The sequence below is a fragment of the Aulonocara sp. 'chitande type north' Nkhata Bay genome, linkage group LG4 (genome assembly GCF_057382095.1).
Source record: "Aulonocara sp. 'chitande type north' Nkhata Bay isolate Kocher_YH1m ecotype deep benthic linkage group LG4, A_spYH_male_GT1.1, whole genome shotgun sequence".
NCBI classification, from domain to species: Eukaryota; Metazoa; Chordata; class Actinopteri; order Cichliformes; family Cichlidae; genus Aulonocara; species Aulonocara sp. 'chitande type north' Nkhata Bay.
In genome coordinates, this window is record NC_141347.1 from 3723147 (window position 1) to 3748400 (window position 25254).

Sequence of the window (25254 nt, forward strand, 5' to 3'; positions counted from 1 at the left end):
CACTGCTGTTCTGCATAGGCCTGAACCCCCTCAGTGAGATCATTAACAATACTGGCTATGGATACAGACTACGGAATGAAGCAGTTGTCAGCCACCTCCTGTACATGGATGACATCAAGCTGTATGCTAAGAGTGAACGAGACATCGATTCACTGATCCACACTACCAGGATATACAGCAATGACATCAGAATGTCGTTCGGACTGGAGAAGTGTAGTTGGATGATAACAAAGAGAGGGAAGGTAGCCAGAACAGAGGGGATCAAACTACCAGAAGGCAACATTGCAGACATAGAGGACAGTTACAAGTACCTGGGGATCCCGCAGGCGAATGGGAACCACGAAGAGGCCACTAGGAAAGCTGAACCACCAAGTACCTGCAGAGGGTCAGGCAAGTCCTGAGGAGTCAGCTGAATGGTAAGAACAAGATCCGGGCCATCAACACGTACGCCCTGCCCGTGATCAGGTACCCAGCTGGGGTAATAGGCTGGCCAAAGAAGGAGATAGAAGCCACTGACATCGAGACAAGAAAGCTCCTTACTATGCATGGAGGGTTTCACCCCAAGTCCAGCACCCTGAGGCTGTACGCTAAGCGGAAGGAAGGGGGCCGGGGACTGGTGAGTGTCAGCACCACAGTCCAGGATGAGACAACGAACATCCAAGAATACATTGGGAAGATGGCCCCAACTGACCGAGTGCTCAGTGAATACCTCAGGGAGCAGAAACCCAAGAAAGTGGAGGAAGGCGAGGAACCATCATGGAAGGACAGGCCCCTGCACGGTATGTACCACCAGCAGATAGAGGAGGTGGCTGATATCCAGAAATCCTACCAGTGGCTGTACAAAGCTGGACTGAAAGACAGCACGGAAGCACTAATCATTGCTACATTTGCAAAACAGTCTATCAGGAGCCTTGGTGTTAGTATTGACTCAGCTCTGACTTTGGATGCCCATGTAAAATCTTTGGTTCGCTCCTGTTTTTATCATTTGAGAAACATTGCTAAGCTGAGTCCCATTGTATCGCGCTCCGAATTAGAAATTGTCATTAATGCATTTGTTTCATCTCGTCTGGACTACTGTAATTCTTTGTTTACTTGTTTATGTAAAGCCTCTTTGGAGCGTCTGCAAGTTGTTCAGAACGCTGCTGCAAAGCTTCTGACCAAGTCCTCCAAGTCCTCCCATGTCACACCCCTGCTGATTCAGCTGCACTGGCTCCCCGTTAAATTCAGGATCCAGTTTAAGGTTTTGACCTTGACTTTCAGGGCCCTGCATGGACAAGCACCAACATATATAAGTGAACTTTTACATCCATACATTCCCAGCAGGTCCCTGAGGTCATGTGACCAGGGCTTGCTTGCTGTCCAGCACACGAGGCTGAAAACAAAAGGCGACAAACCTTTTGGAACTGTGGCCCCCAGATTGTGGAACTCTCTCCCTTTGAGCCTGAGATCTGTGGACTCAGTGGTCGCTTTTAACAAACGGCTAAAAACCCATCTTTTTAAACTTGCTTTTAGTTGATTTTTATTTTTAGGTTTTAGCTTCTGTGAAGCACTTTGTGATTTTTATCTTGAAAGGTGCTATATAAATAAAGTTTTACTTACTTACTTTACATGCCTGCACAGGAACAAGCACTGAGCACAAGATCCATTGAGGCTGGGGTCTATCACACCAGGCAAGACCCCAGGTGCAGGCTGTGTAAAGATGCCCCAGAGACAATCCAGCACATAACAGCAGGGTGCAAGATGCTAGCAGGCAAGGCATACATGGAACGCCATAACCAAGTGGTCAGCATAGTGTACAGGAACATCTGTGCCGAGTATAACCTGGAAGTCCCGAGGTCAAAATGGGAGATGCCCCCAAGGGTGGTGGAGAATGACCGAGCTAAGATCCTGTGGGACTTCCAGATACAGACGGGAAAAAATGGTGGTGGCTAACCAACCGGACATAGTGGTGGTCGACAAACAGAAGAAGACGGCCGCAGTGATCGATGTAGCGGTTCCGAATGACAGCAACATCAGGAAGAAGGAACACGAGAAGCTCGAGAAATACCAAGGGCTCAGAGAAGAGCTCGAGAAGATGTGGAGGTTGAAGGTGACGGTGGTCCTAGTGGTAATCGGAGCACTAGGTGCGGTGACTCCCAAGCTAGGCGAGTGGCTCCAGCAGATCCCGGGAACAACATCGGAGATCTCTGTCCAGAAGAGCGCAGTCCTGGGAACAGCTAAGATACTGCGCAGGACCCTCAAGCTCCCAGGCCTCTTGAAGGATTGACTGCCCGCAGGGGCGAGTGGGGAAATTTTTATATATATATATATATATATATATTAGGGGTGCAACGATACACAAAATTCACGGTTCGGTTCGATACTTTGGTGTCACGGTTCGATATTTTTTCGATACAAAAAAATGTTCATGCCTTTTTAATTTGTCATTTATTAAAATTATAAATATATATTTTAACTCAAAAGTACAGTTTTTAAATTTAACCCTAACCCTTGTGCGTGTTTTTTATTTTGACAGCGAATGCGCACCTGCGGACCACTTATGTGCAGCCCTGGTTATTTAGCTCATCATATCGCAGCCACAGAAATTCTTTTGTCCATGAAACCATAAAGCTGCACTTTCTTTTTGCCTTATAGTCTGATTTGTCATAACTTCTCCGTTTTGTGGTAAGCTTTTCTTTGGCTGTCACTTCTTCACCCTGACCTGTCTTATTTGGCTCAGCAGAACTAAAATATACATCCTGCTGCTTTTACACACGCACTCACATAAGCTCAGCGATTCTCTGCGCGATCAACCTCTCACATGTTTAAGCTTGCTGCGGGAGATTTCACTTGTCATGTTTGCATAGTAAGCTAACGATTAATAAGACGATGTCAGAGGAATTGGTGCACAAATTATCATCACTCACCAATCAGTGCTGTCGCTCTCTATACACAGTTCGCGCGATTGCAAAGTGAAAGCAAAAAACAAGCGCAAATTCAAACGCGACTTCAATATGTCACATATTGACAGTGGCTCACCGATGCCAATGACATAATTACCCAGCTACATTTCTGAAAGAATGCAAAAGCATTGACATATATTTTTCCTTCCTACAATAGCCCGACGGGCAGGGCAGAGATAGATTTTGGTAGCCCGACTGAAAAAAATCGCTAGCCCCAGGACGTCGGGCTAGCGATATTGCAAGCCCTGTATCTGATTGAGGAATCACTCATCTTTGGAAAAGAGAGTTTATTACAGAGAAATGTCTCTTTCCAAAATAAAAGCTATACTATCCGCTTCTTCTGGGCTATATTCTTAGCAGGATAAGGAGAATCATGTGCTAACAGCTGTCTAAATGACTCGGCTAAAGTTAGTAGCATGCTTGCTTGTTTTTGTCTGCTTCCACTTGTCTTTGCACTAGGATGATGTCAGCATAAATGTGCAGTCATATTCGTTGTGTTCCCACTAGTGCTTTCAGGTTAATCTCGTTGAAATGACCTTAACGCCACAACACGGCAAATCTCCGTTAACGAGCTACCGCCGATCGCCCCGTGCATGGGGCTAGACGGCCAACACGTTAACGAGCTAACTGCGCTAACACACTAGTTCCCACCCATGTAATTGAGCATTGCATGGCACATCCAACATACTGTTTTACTTTAGTCCATGACTCGCTTACCTTCAGGGTCATACGTCACATGAAAACCAAAATAATTCCAAATGCCAGATCTGAATGAGGGTGGGGGAGGTCCATGTTGCAAGGAGAGCTTAACTTCTGTCTTGCTAAAAAAAAAACAAAACTTGTCTTGCTAGCTTGCCCTGCGCTCTTCCTTCTGACTATGCTGTCTGTGTTGAGCGCACAGTGGATCTGCGCTCGACAGTGCAGCCTAGGCAGAGTAGTCGAACGCAGATTCACTGAGCGCTCAACACAGACAGCATCGTCAGAAGGAAAGTTGATAAAATAAATTACAAATGTTGTATTGTTCGATGCATATGCGTACCGAACCGAAAGCACTGTATCGAACGGTTCAATATATCGTTGCACCCCTAAAATATAAATATATATATATATATATATATATATATATATATATATATATATAGATATAGATATATAGATATATATATATATATATATATAGATATAGATATATATATATATATATATATATATATATATAGATATAGATATATAGATAGATATAGATAGATAGATAGATATAGATAGTAGATATAGATATATATAGACCTGCAATGTATTTTTGCAAATAAAGGCCCTTTTTCGGCTTTAAAAGCTTTGCTTTTGTGTTGTACTTCTGAGTCCTCTCAACACAGATCTGACGTGTCCAAAGCATTATGTGGCAAATAAACTTATCAAAATAAAGACAAAAAAGAAATCAGCCTTCTTGAAGCTGTTGCCAATCTGACACTTTCCAAATGTTGCTGGATGGTGGATCTCAAGCTGACACTACTTTTCTGTGTTCATGATTTCACTGATTAGCACTTCAGCCTCATCAGTGTTGGGTGTAATCAAGCTAAACCTACATACTAATAGTACACTAATATATAATATATATTAGTGCTCTCAAACAATTAAAATGTTCAATCTGATTCATCACAGGGTTAATGTGGATTACTTTTGATTAATCACAATTAAATATCATTAATTTTTTTTATTTATATTAATAGCATTTCATCTTGCATGAGCAAACGGATTCGAGAAAAAAGGGGAAATATACACACTTAACGCGTTTATTGAACATCTTGAACATTCATGTTAACAGAAAACTCTGTAAACATTTATCCACTCCTCTCTGTCACTCTCGAGGAGGCACTTAAAGTCTTTGAGATGAGGAATCAAAGCTCTGTAAAGCGCGTGTTCTCAACGATATTAACAGCTCAGCAGTTTGTTGCAATCCACTTGGCATTGTGCCAATCAATATGTTCGAGGCTGACTTACTGAGTCCTTGATGCTTCGTGAGTAGTTTGTCGCAAGTTGGGTGACGCGTTAGCCAAAGTCCTAGCAGCATCCCCGACTAACGTATGCTTCACGTCAATGTGATAGTTTATGCTGGAAGTGCTTTGGTGAAAAGAAAATTCCTTCTTGCACAATGTGCATAATACTTTTTCCTATCTAGATGGCAAATGTGCGTTTATCATCTTGCATAGTTGATTGGCTCAGCTGCGTCACTACCACATCAACTGCCCATTTGCGTATGTGCGAAGGTAACTCTACTTGGACAAACTGCCCAAAATGCGTTGACAGAAACATTTCAGAGAGTTTGAGTCATTCTACACTAGTGATGTGTCGGTCGCGAACGAAATAGACCGGATCTTTGACGTGAACGACGCGAGCCGGTGTTGTGCCAAAGTAGTTACCCCCGGCAAAAATTGTTTCCCCATCTACGAGAACGCGCAAAGTAGGAGGAGCCACTTGCCCAGCTCCGTTCTGTACGCTACTTGTCACTGATCTGCAGTCGACGCAATAAAGAGTAAAAGCTGGAAAACGGCAGACTCCATTAATTTCATAGTTTCGTGACATTGTAATGTGCCGTGTGGAAGACAATTTACCTTAAACTGTACACTGAAATAACCTGCTGGGAATACTTTGTCTAGAAAAAGACTTTGATACTATAATACTGTAAAACCAGACGCAATTATGGAAACACGTCGCTCTCCGGTGAATTTACACTCAGTTTACACTTTGTAGCGAAGCTATCACGAAGGAGTTTATTTGCAAAATCAATCACAGTATAACCAATAAGTACAGTAACTTTGGAGAGGATTTCTTCTTCACAGAAAAAGTTATGGAGGGATACAGATTTTATCAGGCTGTGTGGCATTGGCTGCCAAAATGTGTGCCCCCCCATCTGTAATCCATATTGGCGTTGCTATCACAAAGGGTATATTTGCAAAATAAGTCATATAACTAATAACTACAATAATGTCACGGAAAAGAGGGACCCAGGCGCGGTTCTTCTTCACAGAAACACAGTGCGTTTATTTACAGTGAAACAGACAGACAAGTCCTACAATTCACTCAAAAGTGCAATTTTCCAATCATGCTCGTCCCTTGCTCCCAGTGCGTTCCATGTTGTAACTCCCTTAGTGTGTGTGCTCCCCAACTCGCTTCTCCGCTTGCCCCTCCTGGAGGAAGAAGGAAAATCCACCGTTAGCCACACGCTAGCCGAATAACAAGCTCACACTGCTCGCACAGACTATACCAGTTCGGAGTAATAATCCCATGTCGACTGTCACCGCGAGTCCAGGTTAAATACCCCTTTCTAGCCTGGAGGAATGATTACCAACCGCTGGTCAGGTAATCAGCTGCAGGTGGGCCGGCAACAGCGAAGAGGGACTCCCAATGACGACAGTCGCCAGGACACGCCTCTCCCATGGCGCGCACTTCCGTAAACAGCCCCGAGGACCAGGGAGGGAGAAGCAAACACACACACACAGAAAACATAAACACAAGCAGGGTCGTCCGGAAAGAACTGTCCAACCGTGACAAATAACTTTGGAGACCATTTTCTTTTTTTAGACTTCTTAATTTAACATCTACATCTATATATGTAGATATGTGTTCTCAACAATGTGTGCCATAAGAACACTAGCTGTGGACCTTTAGTGTCAACTATGTACAAGCGAAACAAATAAACACATCTTCTGGTGGTGGGCTTTTCACGCAGAGCTGGTGGAACCACCGCAAACACATCTCACACTAAATCTGTAAAAAAATAAATAATTAAAAATCCCAATGTTAAAATTTCATTTATGGGAATTGATCATAACATTTAGCAGTCTTTCTTGATGTCATTACCCATTTGTTGTCAGTTGCATGCTCTTCTTCCCCGCAGAAATGACAGATGTTTGTCAAGTCATCTGTTTTAAAAAGTGAAAAATTGCACATAGAGTATACTACCTACTGCACTTATTAGTTCATTCAAACAACTATATGGTTTGTTTCTACAGCCATCATGATGAAAATATTCACGATGTCTGAACACTGAATGGTGGAAAATGAGTTACCTGTCTCTAGGAGAGGAGTGGTGGCAATTTGCAGCCTGTGTGTGTTTCTGGCCTTTTTTTGTAGACGGAAAGTCTATTGACTCTTTTCGCAAGATCTTTTCAGCAAACTGAAAAAGAGATTCTAAGATGACTAAATAGGCTAATATCGTAAAATTTTGGTGACACAAAAAGGCGAACAGTATGGAGAGCTTAAGTGTCTGTTGAACATCAAGTTAGGAACACTGACCACACTGTTTTGTTAAAATCATTACTTTTTAAAAAGTCTACAACGCATTTCCGTGAACAATTACTTGTGCTTTTTTCCCCTGTTTCGGCCCATGATATAGAAATCAATCACTTACACAGTACACTTTGAAGAGATGTGGAGGAGGAGCAAAGATCAAATTCACACATGTATAACCTATGTGAAATTATTTTAGACATTTGTCTGATGTTTTATTGCTAAACCTCCACAACACTTTATGCAACTACTAAACATTATTCTCCCCGTGCTCTATTTTCTAATGTAAAAACATCTCATACAGACATCAGGTCCTCAAATAAACATTGAAACATGGGGAGACTTCTCTTTAAAGGCAAAATTAACCCATAACACCACAATATCAGAAGGCCAACACAAACATTTAAAACTGTTACTGCTAGTTTTTTAATTGTGAGTACCATTTTTTTTTGATTGACATCATACTTATAATTGTCATAATAAACACAAAAATAACAACAGCAACAAAGAGTTTAAAAAAGGGTCAAAATAAATTTCAACATTTATCCTTACCTTGTTGATTCCAAACAATTTTGGATACCTTGTTTAGTTTCTCCGAGTGGATCAAGATACAGCGACTAATTTTCTTGTGGGTAAATGACCTACAGTAAAATTATGTGGAGAATTACATGTAATAATTCAATACTTAAGACTATCTGTATGCCATGCATTTGTCTTATAAAACTGATTTGATGAATATTTTAAATGCAATTTTTTTTTTTACCACTAACGTCCAGTGATGATGTTCATTTACAGTTCCCAGAATGACTTCATGCTCCATGGGTTTGATCTTAAATTGAAACAAAAGAATAAAAATATTAACTTCAGACATTAAAAAAAAAGAAATGCAATAACATGTTGTTTAGAGTCCTTTTTTATTAAAGCAATTTATGATATATTATATATCATCCACTTATAAAGTACTCTGCAACAGCCATGATTCACCCCTCATTTCTTTAACCTGTGCAAGAAGCTGAACTATCTTATATTTTTTAGAAGTGGTTTTGCACATTACTTCCTCCAAGACTAATAAAGGTCTTTCTAAGGATTTTTTTGGACATGGAGTTCATTTTTCACTCATTTTCAATGCGATCCTTGTACCATCTGCAGAATAATGTTTAAGCCTCTTTAACAGTGATGTATGAATCACTTGAGAATAAAAAGGTACCTATTAAAGAGATGAAGCAGTGTTGATGATTTCAAAAGAGATATTAGCCCAAATGTTTGCAAATCTCAGCATTGATTGGAGTGTGTACAAAAAATAAAAAAGGAGGAAACCAGACAAGCACAGAACAAAACAGAACTGGCAAGTCTAATAAACTATCCACATCTACAAACCCCAGTCTCAATTCATTCTTTCTCCATAAGCTGTTATCCAATCTAAATCTGGATGTGGATATGATCCGAGGTACTTAAACAATACACACAAGGTTCTTTCTAGAGATACCTACCTTGAGTCTTGGAGCTTTTCTCTTCCAAATGGCAGTCATTGAAAATGAATCAATGAATGCTGCTTTTGCTAAATTATGATGATTGCATTGTCTCACCATGATCGCAAGATATGCATTAATAGACTTTTAACTGTTGTCAAGGAATAAAACACTGATAGTTGCATTGTTGTCAGTAAAGATCACTGTACCTCACTTTCCAACTCCATCTCCGGACCAATTTGTTGGATATCCCAGTAGAATAATTTGTAAGCACCAATTTTTGAGAGTAGAATGTGAGGACTCTTTCCAGCCCAGGCATCCATTATATCTACAAAAAGTAATGAGAAAAAGAGATAAGTCAGCAGGGCAAAATGTAAATCAAAATTTAAAATGCATAATTTCTTATGTAGTTGTCTGACAAAAGGCGTGTTTCAGGGTAAATACTTTTAAAATGCTGTTAAAATGGGCACATGGTTTAACAATGTATTTTGTAGGAAAAAAAGAGCACTTAAATTTGCTTTTATTTGGGGGTAAAGTTACACTTACAATGTTTAAATTTAAATAAATTTAAATAAATTCATATTAATAAAAGAAAAGGAATTTAGAAAAAATAGAAATAGAAATGCTCTTGCCCCCTATCAAATCTTTTTTCCAGCAGAAACACCTATTACAACAATTTTTTTAAAATTATGTTTAGTTGAAGCTACATGAATATATTTTAAAATACTCAGGCTCAAGGCTTGCACCTGTGGCCTTTACTATTACATAACCATTTCTGGAAAAATGTTATTTTTCTCCTCCAAAACTAGTTTTATCATCTCTAAAATAGAGTGTCAATTTCTGGGCTGTTAAAAGCAGCGTCTTAAAGAGTATTTGATCTTTCGAACTGTTGCTGGCAGGCAGTCATCATCACAACATTAATATACTTCTTGTAGTGGGCATTCTATGTCACTAGCAGCATATATGACAGCAATTTTAGAAAAGAAGAAAATGATGAACATACACTACTAGTTAGGGACACACCTTCCCATTCAGTGTTTTTCTGTGTGTTCATGCTTTTCATGCAGTGACAATCATCTTAGGTGACTACCCCATGAAGCTCACTGACAGAAGGCCTAGAGTGTGCAAAGCAGTGATCAAAGCAAAGAGTGGCTAATTTGAAGAATCCAAGATATAAAAAATATTTTTGGTTCTTTCATACTGGTTTACTACATCCTTTGTGTTAGGGTTAGTGCTCCATATGTGTCCATTCATAGTTTTGATGCCTGGAGTTCTAATCAACAATGAATCTACAAAATAGACAAGGAAATTAAGAAGCAACATTAAAATGAAAGTGTGTCCAAACTTTTCACTCTTAGTGTACATCAGATGTACAATATCAATCATGAACATTCTGGGTTACACAACAACAAAAGAAAGATTCAGTTTTGAAGGACTCACTTTTTCATTTGTGTAATTTTACACACGTGGCTTACATCCTTTTACAAGTTTTCTATAATGTTTTGCCCCATGAAGGTTTTTTTTTTTTTTTTTAAGCATTAACATATTGTTAAATTTAAAGATTCTTTTAAGAAATATACCTAAAAAAAAATCTGGTTAAAGGTGTAAAATTTGCTATGCCATGATCTACAGAGTACTGAAACAAACACTGTCATAGGAACAAAAGTCCTTTTTAAAAAAATAAAAAAATATTATATTTATTTACATTTCTCTGCAACAGGTTCAGTGTATCTTTGAGGTGGTGATGCTGGAGGTGGTGCAGGGGTAGCTTGTGAGGCTGTTGCTGGGGCTGGTGTCACAGGTGGAACTGTTGCTTCTATGGTTTGTGCTGTAGATTGCTGGGCTGTAATCTGTGGAGGTGAGGCTTATGTGGTTGTAGCATTTGAAGCTGTGGTCTGTGAGGCTGGGTCTGCTGTTGTGGTCTGTGAGGCTGGGTCTGCTGTTGTGGTCTGTAGTGGCGAATTTCTGTCCCAAGCTTCGAAAAAATACTTCTTCCACTTCTTAATGTGAGCTGTTCAGATTTATTTCTGACTCGTACATACAAACAAAAGATGTCACGGTCAAAAAACTATTTGCTGCTACAGCGCACATTTCCATTGCCGTCCTGGCTCACTCTAACCTGCTACCACACATGCGCTGTAATGTTTTCTTACCCGACACAAATTAAACGCGCAGCATTTATTCTCTAACAACATATTATACAAAATTAAACATGTAACATAATAACTGAAACAGTATCAAAAATATTTCTCTATAGATTGGCTCTAACATGGTCTTTGAGGCTGGGTCTGCTGTTGTGGTCTTTGAGGCCTGGGGTCCGTTCTTCGTACCTCGCTTACTACATCCAAGATCAAATGACACATCCAAGATCAAATCATCGCGCTAACTTTGAGCTCGCTATTCCGGTTCTCCGAACACACCTGTTGTTGACGATTAGTACAGCTGGATGAAGTAATGTGAGATCACTGGGTGGCTTAACAGGAGCTACGCATCGATAGTAGAAACATTGATCGGCAACCCTTTGATTGGTTGGCGAAAATGTCGAAGGAGCGCGCTCGGTATTTTTCGGCAGCAGAGCAAGAACTCCTGAGTGAGGGATTTCAGGAGTTTCAGAGTTTAATTAAAACGCAAGGGAACACTGCAAAGGCTGCAAAAGCAAGGAGAGAGGGCTGGCAGAAAGTTGCTGACAAATTAAACTCGTAAGTAATTTAATAATAACAATAATAATGGAGTGGATTTATATAGCGCTTTTCAAGGCACCCAAAGCGCTTTACAATGCCACTATTCATTCACTCTCACATTCACACACTGGTGGAGGCAGCTACGGTTGTAGCCACAGCTGCCCTGGGGCAGACTGACAGAAGCCAGGCTGCCATATCGCGCCATCGGCCCCTCGATCTGGCCATCACCAGTAGACGGTAGGGTAAATTTATTATATTATATTACATTATATCCCCTTTCACATTAGAGCCACGACAGGACCCACTAGAACATGGGAACAAGTAAAAGTGAAATATAAGAATATTCTACAGAATGGTAATATTTATCACTTATATTGCTTTTCGTCTCTTGAAAAGAGACCCTGAAATAATCTGTTTGTTTGTTCATAACAGCAACCAAGAAAAGGGCAGAGCAAAAAAAGACAGGTGGTGGTCCTGCACCCCCTCGTCAACAAGTTATCGATATCTCTCTATGAGCACACTGTCGCGCTGAGCTAAAGGATCCTGTCTATCCCGCAATATACGCTGAATTCTGAAAACTCTCCTTATCAATCTTGCACCTTCCGCAATGGGTTGCTCACGTAAACGGACAGGACATGGCTGCGACAGACTTCCCAAATCCACCTTCGCTTTTATAGCCGTGGTCTCTCATCTTGATTACACGAAGTAATTTACAATTACTACTCTGAAATATGAATTACATCTGTAATAATCACATACATGAAATAGATTGTTAATAGTACATTTCCCTTTTTTTAGGAAATGACCTGTATGTATCTGTATGGAATCAATAAAAGGATCAAGTGCTGCATTATCTTTAGTTACATTGATAATATTTATTTATGGTGAAACAGTGGTAAAATATCGCTGTTGCTTTCGTATACATGAAGCGGACATACCTGAGTGGCCGCGATCTAATCCTGTTTACATAAAGTAAACCTGCTCCCGAGCAGGTTTACGCTTACGGCTCTGTTGCTATGACAGCAAGTCCTGGATGAGCTTCGGAGAACCGAACGATCCAAGATCACGCGAAATCGTCAACAATCAAATCCAGCTAACTTACTTAGCGAGGTACGAAGAACGGACCCCTGGTCTGCTGTTATGGTCTGTGAGGCTGGGTCTGCTGCTGTTTGGGATTTGGTTTGTAGAGCTGTAGCGTGTTCTGGTGCTGTAGCACTTGTGGCTGGTTCTGGTGGTTCGTTCTCTTTCTGTGCTGTTGCTCCTGACTCTGGATCTGACACCGTTATTGCTATACCTTGTGGAACTGGAGATGGATGTTGTGTTTGAACTGGTAGTGATGTAAGTGATGCCATTGGTGGTGTAGCCTGTGTAGCTCTCGGAGGAGGTGGTGATGGTGCTACCGCCACTGGTGCTGCTGTAGCCTGTCAAGCTAGAGCAGATGCTGGAGCTGCTGCAGCTTGTGGTACTGCTGGACCTTGTGCTGTTAGTAATGTGGCTGCTGTTTTCTTTAAACCCCGGTGTGGCACTCTTGGCATGCTGTCTTTGCTTAACTTATTTACTTTTGGAATGATTGTCCCATTGGAATCCTGAAGATCTGCACTTTTACCTTGGATTGCTGTAATAATGTAAGGCCCTAAAAAGTTTGCTTCAAATTTCCTCTGCTGGCTTCTTATGTTAGCTCTTAAAACTTTGTCACCAACTTTGCAAAAATTGACATTAAGTGTCTTAAGTTTTAAGACACAATGTATTTCTGGCAAAGCTTCAGTGTATTGATTGGACATGAAGAAAACTGTTATTGAGGGGTGGAACGATCCATAAAAATATTCAGTGGTGTAGTGCTTTTATGGCGGTGAAACTGATCTGCCTGTGCCTCAAAAACTAAAAAAGTTTCATTGTGTGGGATTTTCGTGTAGTTTGTCACAGACAGAAAGACATACCATGAACTCTTCTGGGATTTCGGAAGGATAGCGAGCCTCTCTGCCAAACATTAGGTAATAAGGCGAGTATTTGGTGGTCACTTGTTTTTTAGTTCTGAGTCCAAACATTACAGCATCCAGTCAAAGGTAATTCAATTCAATAAGAAACACAAGAGTTGATGATCAAGGTTTACATAACTTATTTTGAGAGATACAAAAACATTGCTGTGTTCCTCTTAAAATAAGTTAGCTGTAGTAGAATTACATAGAGTTTGTTTTGGAGTACCCACCCAGTTATTGATGTCCACTGACATCCCTGGCCAGTAGAGCCGCTTTGAAATGGCTTCTCTTGTTTTTGTTAGCCCGCAATGGGCCCCAGTAGGACTGGCATGAAAATCTGAAAAAATTGTGTTTGCCTCATCAGCCCCACAGACTACCGTTGTCTTTATGGTTTTGTCTGTGCCTTTGTAGCGCCAGTAAAACAGCTGCTCCCCTAAACATAAACAAGAAAATAGAAAAGTTTATCATAGCTGTTTAAACCACGACAGGTCTATATGTGGTAAAAGTCATGACAATACATCTTGAATGTAATGAATCAGTTATGTATGTGATATAATTTGGGGGTGACTATTGGACTGGTTCTCTATATTTATGACAGTATGACTACTTCAGAAGCCAAAAAGATTATGCCACACACAAGACTGTATTACTGATACTAAAAAAAGTGATGGATGTGTAAAGTAATTATAACTAATGGCCTTCAGATATCATGGAGTTATTTTTAATACAAATATCAACTCAAAGTAGTTCAATTCCACATTCTGTCAGTAAAAAATTGTATATGTGTTAATATATATGTATTGATGACATTTATAAACGCTACGAAGTTGCAGTTATTACCTTCAATGTCATAAATAGCAGCTTTTCTTCGGAGAAGAAATTTCTCTTTTTCGTTGAAAAGCGCTGGATAATCGCCTTTCAGTTCATATGCAACCAAAATCTTGTACTCGTCTGGTTCCATCCTCTTGTGGTGTTTGTTATTTTCGAAAACAAATTGTAAAGTAATCTCAGAGGCACTCTGGTTTTTCGGTTTGTGTGCACAACGTGAGCTAATTTGCATAATTGATGAGGAAAACCCACGTGACCGGAGATTTTGGAAAAATTTGACAATGTTTGAGTCAAGTAGGCCTACAAAAGGTTGGCCAAAACTAACTTGCAAAATTTTGAAAAGCCCTGTTACTTACAAAGACGATAAATATATGTATTTAAATGTTGTTTTAAATTTTATTTATTTACAAAGAAAAACTCTGCCAATGTGCATTATAGATGGGGGGGGGAACACATTTTAACAACTGATGCCACACAGCCTGATAAAATCTGTATCCCTCCATAACTTTTGCTGTGAAGAAGAAATCCTCTTCAAAGTTACTGTACTTATTGGTTATACTGTGACTTATTTTGCAAATAAACTCCTTCATGATAGCTTCGCTGCAAAGTGTAAACTGAGTGCAAATTCACCGGAGAGCGACGTGTTTCCATAATCGCGTCGGGTTTTACAGTATTATAGTATCAAAGTCTTTTTCTAGACAAAGTATTCCCAGCAGGTTATTTCAGTGTACAGTTTAAGGTAAATTGTCTTCCACACGACACATTACAATGTCACGAAACTATGAAATTAATAGAGTCTGCTGTTTTCCAGCTTTTACTCTTTATTGCGTCGACTGCAGATCAGTGACAAGTAGCGTACAGAACGGAGCTGGGCAAGTGGCTCCTCCTACTTTGCGCGTTCTCGTAGATGGGGAAACAATTTTTGCCGGGGGTAACTACTTTGGCACAACACCGGCTCTTTATCGCTTGCCGTGGGTTGTTTTTTTTTTTTCTCTCTCACCGTCTCACTCACACTATTTTTCCGCTTCACTTGCGTGCGAGCCTTGTGCTTTGCGCTGGGCAGAGGGGGGAGGGGCGATAGGTACACTCTCAGTAGCACAGGAACAGAGCGGGAGGGAGAGAGAGAGAGCCAGGGACAACAACGTCACATTAAGCTGGGCAGACACTGTGCGATTTTTTCAGTCGCGTGATTCAGCTTCTGCTCAAACTCTACGGTTGACTCGCAGGGTTTAGAAGTTCATAGGTCACGATGCAGGGTCTCACACTATACGACCCGATGCTCTGATGCGACCTGAGTGCTCACACTGTGCCTCCATAAAATGAAGGTTATAACAGAAATTCTGTCGCTCGCTCTCCCTCTATGTCTTTCACTCACACAGACACACCACCACCATCAACTTTGCTAAATTGCTAATGAAAAACATGATCAGGCAGCTGTGATTGAGCAGCAGTGTAGATCCAACTATTTTCACGGTTGTTGTGTTCGTGATAATTTTGTGAGGCCACATCGAAAAGGCTCGGATGAGCTTCCCAAAGTTCTACAAGTTGTGCCTCCATCGCTTGTGTCCAGATCACACGCTGCACAGCTGTGCTGCGCCGTCTTTTTCGCTGACATTTGTGTTTGCGCGTGCGCAGTGTGAGAAACTGCGGTGACACCCTCACGACGGTCGTGAGGATTTCAAACCTGTTTGAAATCCTCGCGACCAAGCGATTAATGATCGGGAGCTGGTCGTGAGGTGTCAATCGCTTCTCGTTACCCCACGTATACTACACGATGCACAACGCATGATGAAGGCCAAAATCGGGCCGATCGCCAAAACGGTCGCACGACTCAAAAATCGGCTCAAAATGGGCCAAAAATCGCACAGTGTGAGCCCAGCATTAGAAAGGTATAGTAATCATCCACAACTATTTTCAGTTGCAGATGATAAAGGATTCAGAAAGTTTATTCATGCAGGCCCATATGACAGAGAATGTGCATGTTCTTTTTGTTTTCATATTTGAATTTATATTTAATTGTGTTGTGGTTTGCAGTGTTTTGTGTTGTTTCACTTTAAATTGTTTAAAAGGAAAAAAATGAAAATTGAAATAGTTAAAAGTTGACCTGTGAATAGTTTGTTTTTGTATTATATGATTTATTTATTACATTTTATGTGGAGTGAATAAATAAAAGTATAAAGTATAAATATAAATATAAGTATAAATATATAAATATAAGTATAAATAAAAATATTTACGGGGCCACCGTAAATATTTATATATAAACATATATAAATAAAACCACTTTTTTTTACATTAGTAATTCCTTTTGTGCATAATTTTATATTATTGTTAATAATAAATTAATTAAAGCAACAAAACAACCTGAAGAGCCGGTTCGGAGCCGAAAGATCCGGCTCTTTTTAGTGAGCTGAGCCGAAAGAGCCGGATCTCTAAAAAGAGCCGGAAATCCCATCACTATTCTTCACTCCAGATACGTTATATATTACGTTGACCGTGATGGCGGATTCATTTGCGTTAACGTATAATTTTGACAGCACTACTTTTAACCTGAAGCTTCTGGCTCTGAGCTTTGAATGAGTTAAATGTGTTTGTGGTGGCTCTGCTGCAGTTTTGACAAACACTTTGTTTTACTCACAGTGAGTCGCTTCACAGCCATAATATTGATGTGAAGGTGCCTGAAATGTTTCCTGTCCTCGCCTGCCAGTGCAGAAAAGTATAGCATCTTCTAAATATATGATTATTTAAAGCATGAAATGCATACGTTCAGTATTTGCATTTTTATTAATGAAAGTATCTCAGGATAATACTTGGGTTCAGTAAACTTTTACTTTAGTAAATGTTATTTTGCCAGCTCTGTAATCTGTGAGTGATCACTGCTTCGTGGTTTGGAATGAAAGACTTTAGATTCCTGTTTTGGCTCTAGGTGAGTGACTGGTGGGAGGAATACGTCTATTTAAGGAGCCGAGGTCCCATAATGGTCAACAGTAACTACTATGGAATGGTAACCACTGCTTCTTTATACAATTACATGTTTACATTCTGAGCTAAGGTTAGGAGTTATATTAAGGTCAGAATGTCAGAATGAAAGGTAGGAGAGCCAAGCAGAAAGACGGCACTGCAGGAAAAATTTTTCGGTGAAAGAAAATGAGGACAGAATAAATGTCCCGGTAAGTAATATTAAGTTTGTTGAGTTTAGTAAACTTCGGTGAAATTAGAATACCAAGGAAAAAATAACACTTAAAGAATTATTGCAGCTGTGGAATATTTCAGACAGTATGCTACTGAGGGCAGCTAACATAAGAGTTATGAGTTATAAGATATAATCTAAGTCGTAACATTGCTGTATGGAGCTGCAGATTTGGTTGCAGGTTAACATAGCTGGACTGGCCATCGGGCATACCGGGTATATGCCTGGTGACTTATTTTTTATTTTTTTTTGTAAGGGCATGAACAATGAGAGGTGGTGGATTGGCCAGATGCTGGTCGATGTGTGAAAATAACTCAGTTGTTTGGTGGTGGCTATGGCGGAGCTTCCACAGAGGCCAGCAGGTGGATGAGGGAAGGGGAGGCAGGAGGAGAGACCCGAGGCAGCCACCAGTCCGAGTGTCAGGTGAACTGAACTTCAGGTAAGAAGTTATGACCTGCAGTCTATCTGGGTCAGATATAAACCAAGTTTAGGTGGAGTTTATTTTCGTTGTGCTGACTTTTTACCGTCAGTTAAATCTTATAAAGTTTGTATCTGTCTTGTGTGAAACTTGTATGAAAAGCATACAAGAGTAAAAACAGGTATAAGATCCCTTGAAAGATTATATAATGAATCTTGTATGTTTTGGATACTTACTAAAACAATATATGAAAGTAATGAGAAAGTGGCCACTTTCATGAGTTAAGTCATATAAGTTTTTACTATTTCTTTTCCATATGGCACTGTCACAACAGCATTTGTTTTCATTCAAAGTCTTTATGGCTTTAATACCTGGGGGGCCGGTCTGTAGTCAAAATGCCCGATTTTCTGTCCCAGTCCAGTCCTGCAGGTTAATACTGGCAGTGTCACCATGCCAGCTGACTGTATTTCATCATCAGCCAGTGTTGTTCTTTATCAATATTACCAAAGTTTACCATAAGGCAGCATAGAAAATATTTACTTGCTTTCAGGTTTTATTCAAATGTTAGTCTTTTCAGTTGTTTCCCCACTTTTTTCCTGTTTCAAAATCAAACACCAGTTTGTGAGAAGATTATCTTCTTTTTTTAACAGGCAGATAAAGTTTTACATTGGAACTGGCTAATTTGTCAATTGTTTGTTTTTTGCCCAAAACATATGTGCACTATATGTCAGTAAAAATACTATGCAAATATTGCTGTCCTTGAATGCTGAGTAAACACTGACTGATTGTATCTCTTGTACTTTATCAACGCAGTATCTAAAAACTTTGCACCGTAGTGGTTAAAATCTCATTCTAATAAGAGTTAAAAGCGCATTCGGTTATTATGTTTATAGGGTTATTGAATTATGGTTAACGGTTGGTATAATTTTTTTTAAACATTATCTGCCAATTACATCTGCCACCCTTCTCCAAATCTGTGCCCCTACCTGGCCCCCCCAACAAAAATTTTCTAGACACGCCACTGCTAATCAGAGCTCCTGGAACCGCTCATGATCCAAAGCACACCACATCTGTAAAACGTGCAGGTTTGAGTGTGCACAGCTGCCAGTGGCATTGGGACACTAAGATAAGATAAGAAGAACTTTATCCCTTGGGAAATTCTTTTGTCATGCACATGCTCAATGCAGCAAAAGAGACAGAGGAACATGGGAATAAGATATACAAATATATGCCATAAGAATACTAGTATACAGTAATATACAGTTGGATAGTGCAAAATATAATATCAAATAACTCTAACAAAATAACGATGTAACTATATCCTGGAAAATAAATAGCTTAGCTATCAGTGCAGGTGATTCTGTTTATTGATGATGTAACACAGGACAGAAGCAGCCGACTGAATTCTGGGGTGTTCAGACACATACTGTCTGCTCACATCAGCTAAATGTAGTAAAACTGATTAGGCACTGTTTCATAATGCAGATGCATAATGTCCCAAAACATGAGACAAAGCAACCAAGGAGCTTATTGAAGCAAACAGGTTTAATCCGGCCCACGAGATGTAAAGTAAAAAATGAGCTGCAATTTTTCAAAAAAGAAACTCCTGTTCCAGTTGCGTCCCTCCGTGAATCCCTCTCTCTGCCCGTCAGCGTCCAACTTAAAATAATAGACTTGCAGCGTGACTCGGATTTGAAGGGCAAATTTGCCACAACTGGCTCAAACACATTTTATCATAATCTCTTGACAGGTTACCCCAACTTGACAGTCCTCGCTGCAAAACTGTTGTGCATGTTCACAACCAATTATCTTTGTGAGCAAGTTTTCTCTGCAATGAGCAAAAATAAAACAAAACTGCTCTCAAGGCTCACACACAAGCACTTGAATCACATCATGAAGTTAGCTACCACTCAGAATGTGACACCTGATATTGATGAGCTGGAGAAAGCTAAAAGATGCCAGGTATCGGGAGTCAAATAAACTATGCGACCTAACTGTGAAAGTGCTGCATGATAGTCCTGTGAATCACTGAGACACTGTGTGTTTGTGTTCTTTGTCTTCAGAATTTCTTAAATAACTTGAGGTGTTTTGTAATTAACAGCTATGTTGTGCTTGTACTTTTTGAACTGTCCTTTCCCAGTCCGGCCTACATGAGAATAGACATTTGTCCATTTGGGCCCTGAACTAAAAATGAGTTTGGCACCCCTGGTGTGTCAGCAAATGGATTGCTAGCAGGATCCCATGAGACACTGTGAAGGAAATGAGAACATGTGTGCCTTTGTTCAGTCATAGCCTATGTGTGCTTGTGCTGGCAATCATGACAAATAAGTGTGCTGTTGAACTCTTTGCCTTTGACGTGTGAAAAACACATGAAACACCCGCACATCAGTGTGTTGTTTCCAGTGATGGGACACAGTAACTGTTGGTTACAGTAACTACGTTATTATTGTGGTAACGAGCACGGTAACTAGTTATTATGCCAAAATCAGGAACGCGTTAGTCGTTACTGGGATTTAGATAGGGTCGTTACTCGTTACTTCGTGTGGTGGCTATCGCGGAGCTTCCACAGATTCAGTAACATTAGCAGGTGGTGGAGGCAGCAGGTGGATGAAGGAAAAGGGAGGCAAGAGGAGAGACCCGAGGCGGGCGCTGGTCCGAGTGTCAGGTGAACTGAACTTCAGGTAAGAAGTTATGACCTGCAGTCTCTCTGGGTCAGATATGAACCAAGTTTAGGCGGAGTTTATTTTCGTTATTCTGACTTTTTCCGTACTGCGTGCTAGCTAGCATGATGGAGTTTCTATACAGCTGGGTGGTGCTATGTTACTGATGTTGAACTTTATTTTGTTCATAAGTTATTAGAGTTGCCAACCGTCCCGTCTGGTATTCAGAGAAAATATTACGCGTTTCTTATTGAGGTGAAAAGGAACAGTTTGTCCCGTAATTCAGCTACAATGAAAAAGACACAAAGCTGGAGTTATTCTGTGTCTTTGCTGCACAGCTGCCTCTTCTTCTCTCATCCTCTCCCCCTCCCTCTCCCATTTCTACTTCAATCATGAAACTGATCAATGATCAGCTGATCGGCTCTCTTGTTTGTTTATCGCCCACTTTGCGCCGAAAGAGGAAACCAGCGGATGTCGCGCTAAACAACAGCAGCACGTTTAAGCTTGATCAGCTGTTGTTAGAATTTATTTAATATTAATTTCTAGTATCAGCTGATGTTGGCTGGAGCCACAGCTGTAAAGCTGCTGGTCATGATATGGTTTGGTTATCTGGTGAGAGGGAAACATGAAGATGAAACCAGGAGATGTCCTTACTGGATCATCAGAGCTGAACAGCTGATGGAGAAACAGGTTTACCTTTCAGGTGACAGGAATGAGTTGAAGGGAAGTTATGAACTGTTTCTGAGAGACAAATAACACCAGGATCCTTTTTTAAGTAGCTGACAGCTGGTAACTGTGCAGGTGCGGATCTAGCAAAGTGTTGCCAGGGGGGCATGTAGGGCATTAACAGGGAATGGGGGGCACAAAGAAATACTTTTCTTTCTTATTCTCATTTAAAATGTCTAGCTTTTAAAAAATAATTATCTGAATCTTACAACAAACGATTGATAGATTGATGCATATATACCATCAGAACAGTGAACATCACTGTCACAACAGTGTTTATTTTCATTCAAAGGCTTTATGATTTTTCCTATAATGGTGGGCCGGTCTCTAGTCAAAATGCCCGGGACGATTTTCTGTCCCAGTCCAGCCCTGTATGCAGCTCATCTGCAGTCTGGTGTTACCTACATCTTCCAATTCAGAAGACAGAATTTCCGAGTTCTGAGTACAATCGAAAGCACCACGACTGCAGTTTTTGTGTTGGATGTAAAAGGTGCACATGACGCTGTGACGTAGGCTAGAATCATGGCAGCAGTCAATGACGGTCCAGGCGTGGGATTTCTCTTGTGGAAATATGCACATTATTTTTTCCTTTCTATTGGTAGGTGGCACAGTGCACTGTGGCAAGTAAGCAAGCTAGAAGACTGGCAAAGTTATGGAAGAAACACATTAACAAGAGAATTCTGAGTAAAACCAAAGTTACTTTCCCTAGTAACTAGTTACTCTGAAAGTAACGAGTAACTTGAAGTAACTGAGTTACTTTTGAGAGAAGTAACTAGTAATGTAACTAAGTTACTATTTTAAAGTAACTTACCCAAAACTGGTTGTTTCTTAACGCCCTCACTCACTGATAGAAATCTACACATGCTTATTTTTCTTCTTTGATAAACTCACATGATTGAGCGTTTAATTGCACTTTTCTCCAAAGGCCATTAAGACTTGGCATATATACATGTCTCCCTGCCTTCAGGATTCCCTGTTTTAGACTGGGTGCCTTTAGCAGGCAGACACTAGCAACAGGAAGTGTCATGTTGCTAGTGTCGTGCTGTTTTGTTCTCCAGCATGATTAGTATTGTGCTTAATCAATGAAAAGTTGGTAGTGACATCAGAACTTGCAATGTGGATATTGTGCTGCAAACACATTATTTGGTTTAGTTTGCATGGAGCACGGCTTAAAGCAATCCAAGTCCCGTGTGTCCTTGAATTAATGTCCAAAAGTTGATTCTGTTCATCTTCATTCAGCGTTTTTTGTGCGAGAAACGTTTCGTCACTCATCCAAATGACTTCTTCAGTCTCAGCTGACTGCAGGTTTCCCCAATCTTATAAACAGTACAGGCAACAAAGGAAGTTTGACTTACTTGTTGTACATCAGAAACCACCGCAAAATACGGAGAGTGTCCTCAGTGACCAGAAGAGAGAAGGATGCGACACCGAGGATGTGGACAAGTGGGTGAAGAATTTGTCTGACAGACAGCTCACCCAAACAGAGAAAAACATCCTTGCTAAAGGGTTGAATTTTGCTGTCACACTGAGACAAATCCCGCTAGTGGAGCTGATCACAGCCACAGAAACAGCAATTCGTAACAACAATATTGCAGAAGTGGAAGCAGAGCAACTACAGATGAAAGTTTTGGCCTGTCTCAGCAATGCAAAGCCTCCAGCATCCAACATCACCATGGAGGAGAAGAAGGCACTCACATCACTTAGTGATGACAACAACATTATCATCCTTTCGGCAGACAAGGGTAGGTGCACAGTATTGCTAAACCAGAAAGACTGTCATGAGAAAATTTTGTCACTACTCAGTGATGAAAATACTTATGAGCCCCTGAAACGAGACCCAGGAAGTGGCTACAGGAAGAGGGTGATAGGCTGTCTGAAGCAGTTAGAACAAGACAAGGCTATTGACCGGACCTCATACCACAGGCTGTACCCAGGGGAGTCTACACCAAACCTGTACGGTTTACCAAAAATACATAAACAGGGTGCACCTTTAAGACCGATTGTCTGCATGATCAACTTGGTCACCTATAACAGCTCCAAGTTTCTGTCTTCGATCCTCAATCCGCTGGTGGGCAGCTCTGAACACCACATCCAGAACACCCTGGACTTTGTTGAGAAGGTGAGAGATGTCATTATGGAGGCAGATGAAACCATGGTCTTGTACGACTTTACATCTCTCTTCACTTGCATCCCAGTCACGAAAGCGTTGGAGGTAGTTCATAAGAGATTACAGGATGACACCAACCTCAGCAACAGGACCACTCTCAGCATCGACCAAGAAAAGAGGGCTTTGCTATGCTACCCTGGAACACCACCAAGCCATTGGTTCAGATATGTGGATGACACCTGGGTGAAAATCAAATCTCAGGACGTTTCACATTTCACGGATCACATTAACTCAGTGGACCGACCCATCAAATTCACCAGGGAGGATATGAAAAGTGGCAGGTTAGCCTTCTTAGACTGTGAGATTTCCATCAGTAATGGGGGACATCTAAAAGCTGACGTGTACCGTAAACCTACACATACGGATCAGTATTTAAGGTTTGACTCTCATCATCCACTGGAGCACAAACTGGGTGTCATCAGGACGCTACAACACAGAGCGAACACCAGCCCCACTGACACAGCAGCCAGGGAGGCAGAAGAACATCAGGAAGGCCCTGAGTAAATGTGGTTATCCCAGCTGGACTTTTTCAAAGCAGGAAAGGCTCCTAAAGAAAGCTGAGTTGAGACACATTTTTTCTAAACACCGGGTCTCTGTGGCTTTTAAACCCCAAAACACGCTGCGCCAGAAATTGGTCCACCCCAAGGATCGGGTCCCCCGACACAAACAGAGTAACATAGTGTACGCTGTTAAGTGCCAGGAGGATTGTCAGGATTTATACATCGGGGAAACCAAACAACCTCTGGCGAAGCGGATGGCACAACACAGAAGAGCTACCTCGTCAGGCCAGGACTCTGCAGTCTTTACACCTACAGGCCAGTGGACACTCTTCCAAGGATGAGGATGTAACATCCTGGACAGGGAGGAACGCTGGTTTGAGGGCGGAGTCAAGGAGGCCATTTACGTGAAAAGGGAAAGACCACCTCTGAATCGAGGAAGGGGCCTAAGGGTCCATCTGTCACCATCTTACAATGCTGTGATTGTAGCCATTCCCCAACTCTCTGTGAATGGGACTCATGGCCATTGATCAGTGGGCTTTGATCAGTGGGCTTTGATCAGTGGGTTTTGGTCAGTGGTTACTGATCAGTGGTCATGAGAATTTGCATAATTAAGATTAAGGAACTGACCTCCCAGCCCATTGTTCCTTCAGTGGGCTGGTTTCAGTCATTATGCAAATGTACTGTTTATAAGATTGGAAACCTGCAGTCAGCTGAGACTGAAGACGTCATTTGGATGAGTGACGAAACGTTTCTCGCACAAAACGCTACGTCCAGATGAACAGAATCAACTTTTTGGAGATTTACTTTCCTGGATGATTGAGAACTTTCAGATTGTCTTAGTTTATCTTGGAGTGGAGACGATACTTGAGAAGGATGCAGTGTTTAGTGGAGTATGTTTCCTCATAAATATTATGGACAGTCTGCAGTTTCCGCTGAGTTGACTTTTCTGTGAACTTTGTACACTTCTGGGGTTACTTTAGTACTTTTTTTTTTTGCTAGGACAATTTTGCAAAAAGATGTACTGGCAGTAAGTACAGGCCCATGAGCAAAATAATAATTGATAATAAAGACATGTAATGCCCTCCCAGAATCCCTTGGGCTCAGATGAGGAAGCAGTACTTCAGCTCTGGGGTCAACAAGAGATCGCTGGATACCATTGAGAGGGCGGCTTTCTTTGTAACCTTGGACGACGAGGAGCAAGGCATGAGGGGAGATGACCCAGAGGGGAACTTGGACTGCTATGCCAAGTCTCTGCTTCATGGGAAATGTTATGACAGGTGAGGAGGTCACTAAGGAACCTGTGTGGGGGGTGTTTATGAACCTGGTATATTTAAAACTGTGTGTAGTGACTTCTGTCTTAATTCAAGAGCCCAACTGCAGTGAGCATTGTATAAAAATGTGAAAGTAAAG

The 25254-nt window shown here is 40.9% G+C and overlaps 1 pseudogene; it reads left to right on the forward strand.

Moving 5' to 3' along the window:
* Positions 1-19684: 19684 nt before the first annotated feature.
* On the forward strand, positions 19685-24371 carry LOC147331766 (uncharacterized; annotated as a pseudogene).
* Positions 24372-25254: the final 883 nt, after the last annotated feature.